This window comes from Pithys albifrons, chromosome 6 (assembly GCF_047495875.1).
Source record: "Pithys albifrons albifrons isolate INPA30051 chromosome 6, PitAlb_v1, whole genome shotgun sequence".
In the NCBI taxonomy this organism is placed as follows: domain Eukaryota; kingdom Metazoa; phylum Chordata; class Aves; order Passeriformes; family Thamnophilidae; genus Pithys; species Pithys albifrons.
In genome coordinates, this window is record NC_092463.1 from 15348513 (window position 1) to 15360379 (window position 11867).

Sequence of the window (11867 nt, forward strand, 5' to 3'; positions counted from 1 at the left end):
CTCTTAAAGAAGATGTTTATTTTCTCTGTTTTAAAAGAAAGATATTACAGAGTTCTTACTCTTGATCTATGCTTAATGTATCTCTAGAAGCTAAATATCCATCTCCTGGAAGAGGAAGGGAACTCAGTTTTACATATCTTTATGGTATATGAATTTAATTAATTTTTCAAAAGAGACTAAGGAAGAATCAAAATGTCTCTCTAAATGATTTAAGGGTTAAGTGCCTAAAATAATTTTGAAAATGGAACTTCTAATTCTTTAGACTATTATGAAAAAAAATGCTTTGGATCATTCAGCCCATCTTCTTTAAAATGCAGAAAACCAGTGAAATTGAAGATTGGTTTGTCTAATGTTGTTAGAGTAATACTTATTCTAAGCAGCAGAATTCTTCCTGTGAAGGATTTTCTTTTCACAGTGGTAACGTAAGAAACAGAAGCTATACAGGAGATGATAAGGAGAAACTTAAAGGAAACAAAGTGCTGCCAATTTCTTATTAAACCAAGCAGCGCTTCTGATCCCATTTTCATAAAGTCAGCAAGTTCTTCTCTTGATCAGTGCAGTGTTAAACTGAGTCTTTTCTCTCTGTCACACTTTGCTTAGTTTATACATTCTGTTAGGTTCTACTTTGTACTGTCACCTCACTTTCCATTTGTTTTCAGAAGGAATAGAGTAAGGCTTTATTTGCTCAACATAAAGCAGATTGGATGAATAATGTGTTGCAAGAACACAATCACATAGTCACTTTAAGCTAAACCAAATCCTCGATTTCTCTGTTGTGAGACCTCTTTAGAAGAGACCAATATTTAAAGAGTGCAGTACAGTGCACTTCTAGTATGGCCAGAAATCAAGACTTTCCTCATTTTGATGAGATATTCCTCTTATATTCAAATATGGAGTAGCATCTACAATATTTTTTTCCCCTAGCAAAATACTGACCAGTTTTAAGGAAGTTTTCACACATTTTCTGAATAGTTTTGGCCTCAGTTCAGCCTTCCTGAAAACCCCCAAAGAGTTTCTGTTCTTGCCCGTCTGGCTCAGCATTGATTGTTTCATCCAGTAAGGTCACCAGAACTTGTCAGGCTGGAAAAACAACATGACAGTTTAATACTTGGTGTAGAGGCAGCCAAACATTGAGTAGTGCTGCTTTTCCTTAGAAGAGGCCTAAAAGGATATTCTGGAAGACTAACCAAGGAATTCTCTGTTTTCATATTATTTAATTGTGTCAAATTGTTGGCAGTGAAAAACAAAGCAAAAGGTTGAGACATAAGCATATCTCCCCTACAGACAGATGGCATTTTTTAATTCATCTGCACCACCTACCTTGAGGTATATGGTATTTATTAATTTTTAAATTCTCCCAATTAGACTAAAGTCTTCAGTTAATTTTCAAGGACTCTGGAATAACATAATAGCAGGCAGCAAATGTTTGTCAATTAGTCCCACAGCAAGAGCACAAAACCACATTCTATTAGTTTTTAATAGCTACTGAACACAAACAAAGAGAAACAGCTCAGGGTGGGAAGGAATGAAGAACTGAAATACCTCATAAGCATGAGGGAAATGGCTCCCATTGCACCAAGTGATTTGCAGTTTCCCTTCAGCCTGTACAGATGGGGTAACTTATACCCTGCTCACTTCAGGGAGATTTTGCTGACTTCAGAGCTTTCATTCTATGTTTAAACAGTGTCACTACCATGAGATTCCAAGGTTTGTTTGGGTTTTTTTATTCAGGCTAGGGGTTTTATCAGGATGTGAGCCTGTGTTACCATAAGACTGCTGAGCACCACTTAAGAGAGCCAGAAATAATGTTGATTCCTTTTGGGTGCATCACTGTTTGGTCTAAGAGAAGAGGAAAAGCAACCCAACTGCAGAATTTGTTGCTTTACAATTCACTGTAACACTTAAAATGTGGCTAGAAATGAAAGAAAGTTTAAACAAAATATTTTTGTGTGCATGAATATCCTTTCAAAGCCATGGTGAAGGAAACCAACTGCCCTAAGAGAATGGCTGATCTCGGAGTTACTATCTGCAGGAAGTACATACGTTTGGGGGCTGCATCACTGTGTTTGCAACATCCAATGAGTTTGCGTGCAATAGTATCAGGTTGTCTCTAGTTTCTTAGTTCCCTCATGCTTTTGAGCCAGACAATACCAGTGGAAGTGGCAGAATTTCAGATATTTTTGGACTGATCTCTGTTTTTTGCAGTGACTCTGCTCATCTCTCCTGTTTGAGCTGTGAATATTTTGCAGCAGCAGCAGATCAGTCTGGAGAAGGAGAAGACCCAGCTGCAGCCAGTCTCATTCCATTGCCTTCTAATTTTATTCCATTTCTAGCCTACATGGCCAAATGTTGGGCAGGATAGAGCCTGCTCCATGTGTAGTAATGTGCTTTTTTTCTGATCATTCATCCATTGCTGAGGACATGCCCCCAGCCACTGGTGCCCTTAGGAGCAGTATAGACTAACGATTGCGATGTGAGCAACTTCTTGTTGATTAACAAAAAACATTTGCAGGAAATTGCACTGGCTGCAGTGAATTTTTAGCAGGTGCCAGTGACAGGGCAATGTAGATGGCTATTTCTGCAGGGTACCTAGCACACTCAGGAACATAATCAAGCAAATGCTCAATAATAACTATGATAAATGCTACTTTCAAGGATTGGCTCCTAGCTACCTGAAAATATTCCACAAGCATTCTTAGCATAAATAGGAAGTCAAAGGCTCATTATTTACAGGTCTAGGTAGCACTGTTTGATTTATTTTCTCTAGTACTTGGAGTAATTACGCTTCCTTGCTAAACAAACGATCTGGCTTTATTGTTTGTACAAACAAAATAATTAGAATTCATTACATCAGTGGTCAGCTAATTGCTTCCTTTGAGATTCTGCTAAGAGTAATCTCCTATAACATACAGACAGAAGGAACATGTAATTTAATCTTGTTTAGAGACACCATTGATCTGGAGTCAATCAAATTAATGCAGTCATTCAGGAAACTGTGCAAAGCAAAAGCTGCCATAGCTTGCCAGGAAGAAAACAGTAATGTGCTCTGCTCTGCCCAAATGCAGATATGACAGGAGTTCCTCATGGCGGAAAGTCACACTATAGAAGAGCACAGCACTATGTGCTAGTGCCTGTGTTAGTGGTGCCTCTCTGTTGAAAGTGTGTGGCCCATTTGTTTTCCTGAAGTCCTGCTAGCCACTTGAAGTCTTCTATTCAATTAAATTCTTGTTTAAATGAAAAAGACATTAAAATGTATCTTGCCCTCATTTTTCTGTACCTCTTTCATAGGTAGATATAATATCTCTCCAGTTTCTCGGGTTTCTTAATCACTGTGCCTCTAAGCCTGGGCTTACCTGTTTTAGGAATTATATCATGACCTAAACACAGGACAAAGGACATTTTAGTGTTGAAAGTTAGCAGATAGACTTATTTTCTCTCAACAGTGATGTTTTTTCAGAAAGGAAACTTAGTCAAGAGAAAAAAATCCCTGAAAATCCTGACTTCCTCTTGCTGACTGACCCACTGCTGAGTATGCCAAGCCAGGCAGCAGCATCCCCTTTCCTTTTCCAGAAGGCTCACAAGCTTCCCTTCATGTTACTGCACCTGTGAGACTCCCTGCCTGTCTGCTCTTATTCCTGTAGCTTTCAGTTGTTTACCAATTCACGTTACAGTATTTCCAAATGTTAAAAATCAGAGGCTCTTTGGTTTTTGTCTGGTCCTGCCACGTCTGTGCCTTGCCAATGTTTTCTCTCTATACTAGTGCTGGTGCACAGTGGTAAAAACTTCTGGCTTCCTAGGACACCTGGTTCTTACTTTCTTTCATGTTCATGTGGTATTAGCTAGGCATGTGGTTGGTGATCCCTACTTCATTTGAAGAGATGTGTCCTTTCATAGCCTGCTGTGTTGTGAATTATTTTCAGATTTTCACCAAGGAGATAGCTCAGAATGGTTTTCTCACTAGATATAATTTTACCTCCTAACTTAAGGGTAAATGAGAGAGAGAGAGAGAGATATTTCTTGAGCGGTAGCAGAATACACTCAGTTTTCAACACCTACCTGAAAAATGTTTTTAACACCCCTGTCAAAAGCAGGGTAAGAAAAACTCTCCTAATCATTACATCAAATTGTATGCCTATTAGTTTTTCAAAGTAAGGCATCACGTATTTTAATAGTTTAAATAAAATTCAAATAATATTCAAATTATGTATAGTGACTGCTGAAATTTAAGGAAAGTTTGATCTTGACTCAAGAGAAGTAACTGATAAAGCTGCTGAAAACATACATTATTGACATGATAAACCAACTTGTGATGTCAGTAACTTCGACAATTTCCGGAACATTTTGTCTTTGTTTCAGTTTTTTTTCTTTCTATGCTTATTTTAATTAGTTTATTTCAACTTGCAAGGATGAATGGAAGTTAGAAATTGGGAGAAGTTGTTTTACTTCTCTGCCTTCCTGAGTAATTGTAGAACACTGAAATCTCCTACTAAATTTCAGGTACACTAAAATGCCATCCAGCTAGTAGCTGCTGCTAACTCTCCTTCTAAAAGTGGTACAGCACTGCTCTTAAACATACAGCAGTGCTGTGGAAAGGGACCTGGGAGTGTCCTGTTTGATGGCAAGTTGAATGTGAGTCATCAGTGCCCTGGCAGCCAGGAGGGCCAACCCTGTCCTGGGGGGCATCGGGCACAGCATTGCCAGCCAGTCTGAGGGAGGGGATTGTCCTGTTCTGCTCCGCAATGGGGTGGCCTCACCTTGAATATTGTGTGCAGTTTCTTGTAATATAAGAAAGATACTAAGTTATTAGGAAGCATCCAAAGGAGGGCAATGACAATGGTGAAAGGCCTTGAGGGGAAGCTGTATGAGGAGCAGCTGAGGTCACTTGGTCTATTCATCCTGGAGAAGAGGAAACTGAGGGGAGACCTCATTGCACTTACTCGTGAGGGGAAGCGAAGGGGCAGGCACTGGTCTCTCTTTGCTGTGGTGAACCCTGGGAGGACTTGAGGGAATGGCCTGAAGTTGTGTCAGGGAAGGTTTAAGTTGGATGTCAGAAAGAAATTCTTCACTCAAAGGGTGATTGGACACTGGAACAGGCTGTCCAGTTGAGTGGGCACAGCACCAAGCCTGACAGAGTTCAAGAAGCATTTGGATGGTACTCTTGGGCACATGGTGTGACTCTTGAAGAGGGTCCTGTGCAGGGCTAAGGATTGGACTCAGTGATCCTTGTGGGTCCCTTCCAGCTCAGCATATTCTGTGATTCTGTGTGGTATATTTATTGGGACAAATTGTATTGCTTATGAGTATATTAAAAACCGGTGGAATATTCCTGTGTTTTTAAGTGAATTTGATTAAATTCAATGAGCACTTCAGCCTCTCACTTCTGGCCTTGTAATGGGGTGGGGGAGAACTGGAAAGGTAAAAGTGAGAAAATTTGTGCCTTGAGATAAAGGCAGTTTAATAAGTAAAAGAAGGAAACAAAACAAAACAAAGTAAAACAAGTGAGACGAAAAAAACCCATCACCAGCAAACTCATGCCCAAACAGGGCAAGGGCAGACCTAGCAAAACTCCCTCCCCGATTTTTACTGCTGAGCACAAAGTTCTGTTGTATGAAATATCCATACCATTGGTCAGCTGGGGTGAGCTGTCCCAGCTATGTCCCCTCCCAACTCCTTGTGCATCCCCAGCCCACTTGCTGATGGGGTGGAGTGAGAGGCAGCAAAGGTCTTGGCTCTGTGCACACACTGCCTAGTGAGAACTAAAACATGGGAGTTTTATCAATTCTGTTTTCAGCACAAATGCAGAACATAGCCCCATACAAGCTGCCCTTTTAACTATCCCAGCCAAAATTAGTACAACTGGTTTAAAACCCTCTTACCCGTCTGAGCATTTTGCAAATAGAGATATTGCAAAGGGATATTCCATAACATAAAGGGATATTCCATACCATAGAGTGCCATTCTCAGTATCTAAAATGGGTGAGTTGGCTGGGAGGAATCAGTAGTGGGGCACAGGCTGGGCATCAGTCAGCATGCAGCAAGCAACTGTGTTGTGCATCACTTGTCTTTTTCGGGTTTTATTTTTGTTTTCGTTGTCTTCCTTTTCATTAAAATTATATTACTATTATTATTGGGTTTTTATTTATATTAATGAATTGTTCTTATCCCAACCCACAAGTTTTACCTTTTTTCCCAATTCTCCTCCCATTTTCTCTGAGTGAGGAAAGGGGGCAGAGTAAGTGGCTCTGTGGTATTTAGTTGGTGGCTGGAGTTAAACTCAACAAGTATTTATGTGCTGAAGATGGGACCAAGCCAGGGACTTTTTCTGATTGCTTACATTTGTAGAATTATAAAAATCAGTGTTACTGTAACAGATCAGGCTGTAACTCTTGTCCTGTGACACGCTCCTAAAAACGTGTCATACTGTATATGCACACAGAAGCTAACCTTTATAATGCTTGTGTCACAGTAGCATATGGCACAGTACTTAGTTTTAAGTGACTTTGCAGCAGAAATTTTGAAGTATCTGTTGTATGTGACTGCTGAAACCATAGGTACAAACTGCTGACTCTTCCTCATTTTCTGTTTATTTTAAATGAAACTTTCATTAGAGATTCTATCTTATCATCCAGCCGTGTTGAGGGACTTCAGAATCTCCCCTAAGTAAGAAAATAAAGTCTTTAATTTGACTGTATACTTACTTATTTACGTACACAGGCTTATGCTCTTCAGAACTGAAAGGAACATTAAGGTTGCAAAGTCAAGCAATCTGAAGATAGAAAATGTCAGAGCTAAAATTGCTTGTATGACCACAGTTAGCCTCCCTTCACATTCATTCTGGTAGCTCTTTATGAGATGGAGAATGATAAGCACAAGACTCAGTGGGGCCCCGGCCCTCCTTACTCCTTCCTCACTGTTGGTGGCCTAACCTGGAAAGTGTTTACAGTTAGGAAAATACAGCCTTTTGCAGAGGCCACATAACCCCTGATCAACAGAATTCATCTCTTAGTTCCAGCTGTGGTTTATGGGATTACCTTTACCCAAGAGCATGTTGGATGCTCAGTTCTGTGATGACAGAAATACCCGACTCCCCAAAATTATTTCCCTTTTGAAAAGACCAGCTGTGATTTGAATTATGTTGTTTATCTTAGAGAGGGACACTCATGGCTGGGAGTTGAGAACTGTTGAGCAGCCCAGCTGCAAACTATCTTGCACTGAGGTAAAACTCCAATTTACATTGGTTTGAGAGAGCATCCTGTGATCTCCCTGGAACTGATCTCTTCTTGTTGACTCTGTGAATAACAACTGAGTAAGTACACAGTGGGATCTGAAGCGGCAGAAGCACAAAGCTTCTCGGAGGCAAACCACCACTGATAAGGCAATTGCTTCTCCAAAAAAAGTGATGGTCCTTGATGATGGCGCACTCCTATTCAGGAGGAAAGGAATGTATGGCAAGCGTTGTTTCAGCATTCCTGGCAGCTCTGTTTATTCTCAGAGGAATAATGAAGTGGTAGAATCCGTACTTATGTAGGTGATCCTTTCGAAGGCCTACTTATTCTTCCTTTGAAGAAATACTTCCTCTGTCCCTATTGATACAGTTTAAGCCCAATATGTTGCAAGCTTCCCACTGTGGAGGTATGCCTGAATTCATCTTGCCTAAGCATTTAATTCGGGGTTTCGCCTTATCATGAATGGTGCAGAAAGTGTTGATGGGGGTTGACTCTCCATCTCTTCCAGAAGAAAGAAATAGGGGCCAGGATCAAAGCTAACACAGGAGACGTGTTCTTCATGCCAGCTGGTTGACTTTGGAACCCCTTGATAAAGAATATTGAGGACTTTGTGTAGGTTCAAGGGAAAACTGGGCAAATATCTGGAAGAAAGATTCCCTGAGTCTTAAATAGATGAATGATCTGCATCAGGCTGAGGAAACTACCTGAGCTGGAAGTAGCTGAAGGCTGAGAATAATAAGGGGAAACTATGCTTGCCTTAGTATCTAATCATCTGTGCCTATTTCTGTAGAACAGAGGATACTTGGACTAGGATACAGCACTGGCAAGAAGTGGAATGGCTGTTGGTGTCTGTAGGACACTAGGGCATTAGTCTCTATCCCTGGGGAGAGAAGGAGTTTTCAGGTGGCAGTGCATTTCTCAGGAAATGCTCTGAGGTCAGAGGAATAAATCCAGACTAAATATTTTTTTCTCTGCTGGATCACTGATTCAATGGTGCAGGTATGATTTTTGTCAGGCACGCTGGTGACATATAAGCAGCAGCAAAACCCCACTAATGAGCTTGGTATAAGATGCTATATTGCTCGGCTCCCTCAAATAGCTAGATTAACTGTGTGTTTTCTTATACCCTGGAACCTGGTCAATAGCAAACCAGAGAGAGCACTGATTTTTAGTAAAACACTTCAGCAACTTACACAGGAATATTATGTAGCAAGTTCTAAAGTGCTTTTCTGCTGTTTCCCATCCAACTGATTTTTCACGGTGCGTTTGGTAAGGAGTTATTAACTGCAAACAGATTTAAGTTCTGAGGACTCTCTAGATCTAAACCGATGCTTGTCATTCAAATGGCCCAACATGAATCAAGTACAAATGTGAATGTTCACAGCCAGTGCAGTTCATTTGGTAACAAGCATGCATTTAGCATTACACAAAACACAGCCCTCCACCCCTTGACAGTCCTTGCTTGTCCTGATATTTTGATGGCGAAGGGGGAGGACATTTATTCTTGATGGTGAACCTTAAAAGTATATTTTCTTTTTAAATGCCAACCTATTCCTTTTCCATGTGTGTTTCAAAAATGTCTCTGACACTTTGGCTCAGTACCCAGGTATTCCAGCTGTTATTCTAAGATGGTGGAAATTAAAGTTCTGTTGACTTCACTGGAGCTTTGCCAGTTTTTCTCAGAGGAAGATTTTATTTCAGCATATTTCATAGAGCCTAGATTGGACACATGCACTGCAGGCACTGTGGGTGCTGGGTAGTAACTGTACTGATGCCAGTAGCTGGAGTGATTGGGGAAGGGAAGTTCCACTGTCTAGCAAGAGTTGTGGTTCTGTGTTGCTCTCATATGGAAATTAAATATTCAAACAGTCTTTTGCAAAGGTAGAACTGTGTTAAACTGGCCTATACTTACCCAGAATGATGTGCTAAAGGGTTGAGAGTGTGGTCCTGATTCCAGGACCCTGATCACTTTGAGCCCAGGAGAGTAGCGGTTTGAACCTTGGCTTCCTGAATTTCCTGTTGGGGCCATAGTCTCAGGTCACCAAAGCCTGAAAGATCTCTCATGTCAATGACCTAAAAAAATACCTTAACTAAGAAAAATTGAAGTGCTGCTTTTTTCACACTCAAAGAGGGAGTCAGTGCCCCAAATCTATCCTGCTTTTTCCAACTTATCATCTGTCCTATTAAAATTCACTGTGTCTCCTTCAAAATGTTTTATCCTTTAGCATCAGTTGTAGTACTACAACAAAAAGGTATTGCCAATTGTTCCAGCAAGCACAAAGCAAGAACTAGTGTAGGTTTCATGACACAACAACCTGGGTATATAAGTAATGAATCCATTTGTAAGGTATCTGCAGAACTCGATGGACAAGTAGTTCCCAATACTGGCTATATTTAGTTGTCTCTGTGCATAATCCTGCTGCAGACACTGTAGTTGATGATAAATCTCCTATGCATTTCAGTTTATGTAGGTTGGGGCCCTTATATATTAAGGGTTTATCATTGCAAATTTGCTGAAAGCACCAAACCCTCACAGCTCCTATGTGCCTCATTTTCAGTCCTGCAGAGACATCATAATACCATATTTGTGATAACTGAGTCATTCCCATGACAACAAATGGAGTCAGAAATACAAGATTCTGACCTTGCTGAGTGGTCAAACAAAACAGAGGAGCTGGGTATCAAAGACAAAAATTCATCAAACACAAATGCCTATAAGCCCAGCAAGCAGGTGGGAAGCAGCAGATGAAGACAAAATATTTCTCCTCCTCTGAAGTTCTGTCCCGAGGTAAATGTCCCTCTACAGGCTTTTCTAATGCTAGGGTCTGCAGAAAGCTCCAAGCAGAGCAAAAAAATTGCTTGTTAATAAAGCCATTTCACATAAATTCTTTCCGGAGGATGAGCTGTGAAAAGTAATAGTATTTTACAGATCCTTCCTGTATATCTAAAGCAAGGCACTTAAATAACGTTTCAATCTCATCCCATTTCTTAGAATTGCATTAATCATCTTTTCTATAGAAATCAAGACAGAGTCAGTGACCTGCTGTGGATCAAATGCTGGACTGGTAAAAGAATTGGGGTAGGAAAAATGTTACGACTAATTGACATGTGGTCATCATAGGAAACCAGTGACAGACCTGAGCAACCATAAGACATCTGCTCTCTGGGCTGTGGCAGGAACAGAGACAAGGCATAGCTGGAAAAGCCTACATTTCCCACCTGTTCATAGCTAGAAAGAGATAACTGGGAAGAGAGTTGTTGCAGTTGGTCTGGCAACTAAATAATAGTTTCAGATTAAAGTAGCTTTCAAAACCAATGCTAAAGGATTGACAGCAGTAAAACAAAAGTTTTAGGTGCTACTAGGAAGACTGGCACTCCTCATAACTGTGTCAGTGAGAGGTGGGCTTCTAATTTCCACTTTGAATTAGTGAGAATATTTTTGAGATTTCCAGTCATAATGAACTACTGAACAGGCAGTCACAGGATACTACCCTTTAACAACATCAGCATTAAGACTTACTTGTGCCTTAGTGATAGAACTGAGAGCATGGTTTGAATTGTCCCAAAGCAGAGGTAACTCAAATCTGATCTTCCACCAACAGAACTACACCTGATAATATGTACAAACAAACTTGTTTGTGGCTTCTGGAGCCTGGAAAGGGTCTTTTTCCTTATAGATGAGGCACTATGATAGATGTATTTGTTATATTGCTGTATATTATGAATGCAATGAAGAGTTAAGAATGAGAAATGGTCAGTGAAAACAGAGCTGTCAGTGACAGTCCAGTGGTTTACTCTGATTGCACCAAGGAGTGGCTGTTTCATGGCATTGCAGAGAAAAGCCCAGACAGGTTGGACCAAGAGTTGTGGCTGCTGCCCTTGTGCATAATGGATTCAGTGTAGACTATAAACAAAGAAGCTCTGCAGGTTTTGCCCATAGGCTGATGAAATCCAGGGAACATGAAGGATGTCAGGTCTGGACTCCAGGACTAGAGGAGGGAAAGTCTTGCTACTTATGCCTGGTACTTACAGAACAGGGCAAAGTAGGAGATGACTCCTGTGAGACAGGTCGATGAGGCTTTGATTTTGTGGGTAAATGATCAATGTACCCAGGAAACTTGCCCAGTGGTGCTCAAAGTCAGTCCCACTGACACCCTGGCGTGTACACATTACCCACTAACAGTTCCAGTGTTGGGCACATGAGCTTTCACTGGCCTCAGGGAGCAAATTAGAACCCAAATACCACAGGCCAGAAATGATAGAACCAGCAGCTGTTGCTCTGCTGCTCCTACATCTGCCTGACACAATAATTAAATCTCATTGGCAGTTTGATATAATGGAAGCAAACCAACTACAACAGAATGACTTTGCAGCACAACTGTCTCATGGTGTGTAACTGCAGCTATATATTTGCCTTCATAATTAGTTCTGTAAGCATTTATATAGCGCTAAAAGGCACTGAGTAATTTAGAAAGCAGGGGAAGAGATCATTAAAATAGCAAAAGGCATAATTACATTTCTCTATCATCAATCTTCTCCTTATCTTCTCTGCTGATGTTTCCCATAGACTATCCATAGTGGTGCTGTAGTGGGACAAAAGCATTGCCTGCTAAGCATCCCAAAGGGGCCAGAAGCCCTAGT

The 11867-nt window shown here is 40.7% G+C and overlaps 1 protein-coding gene across 4 annotated transcripts in view; it reads left to right on the plus strand.

Moving 5' to 3' along the window:
• SYNE3 (spectrin repeat containing nuclear envelope family member 3) overlaps positions 1–11867 on the plus strand; it is an 80291-nt gene that overhangs the window by 56412 nt on the left and 12012 nt on the right. The window lies entirely within an intron of this gene.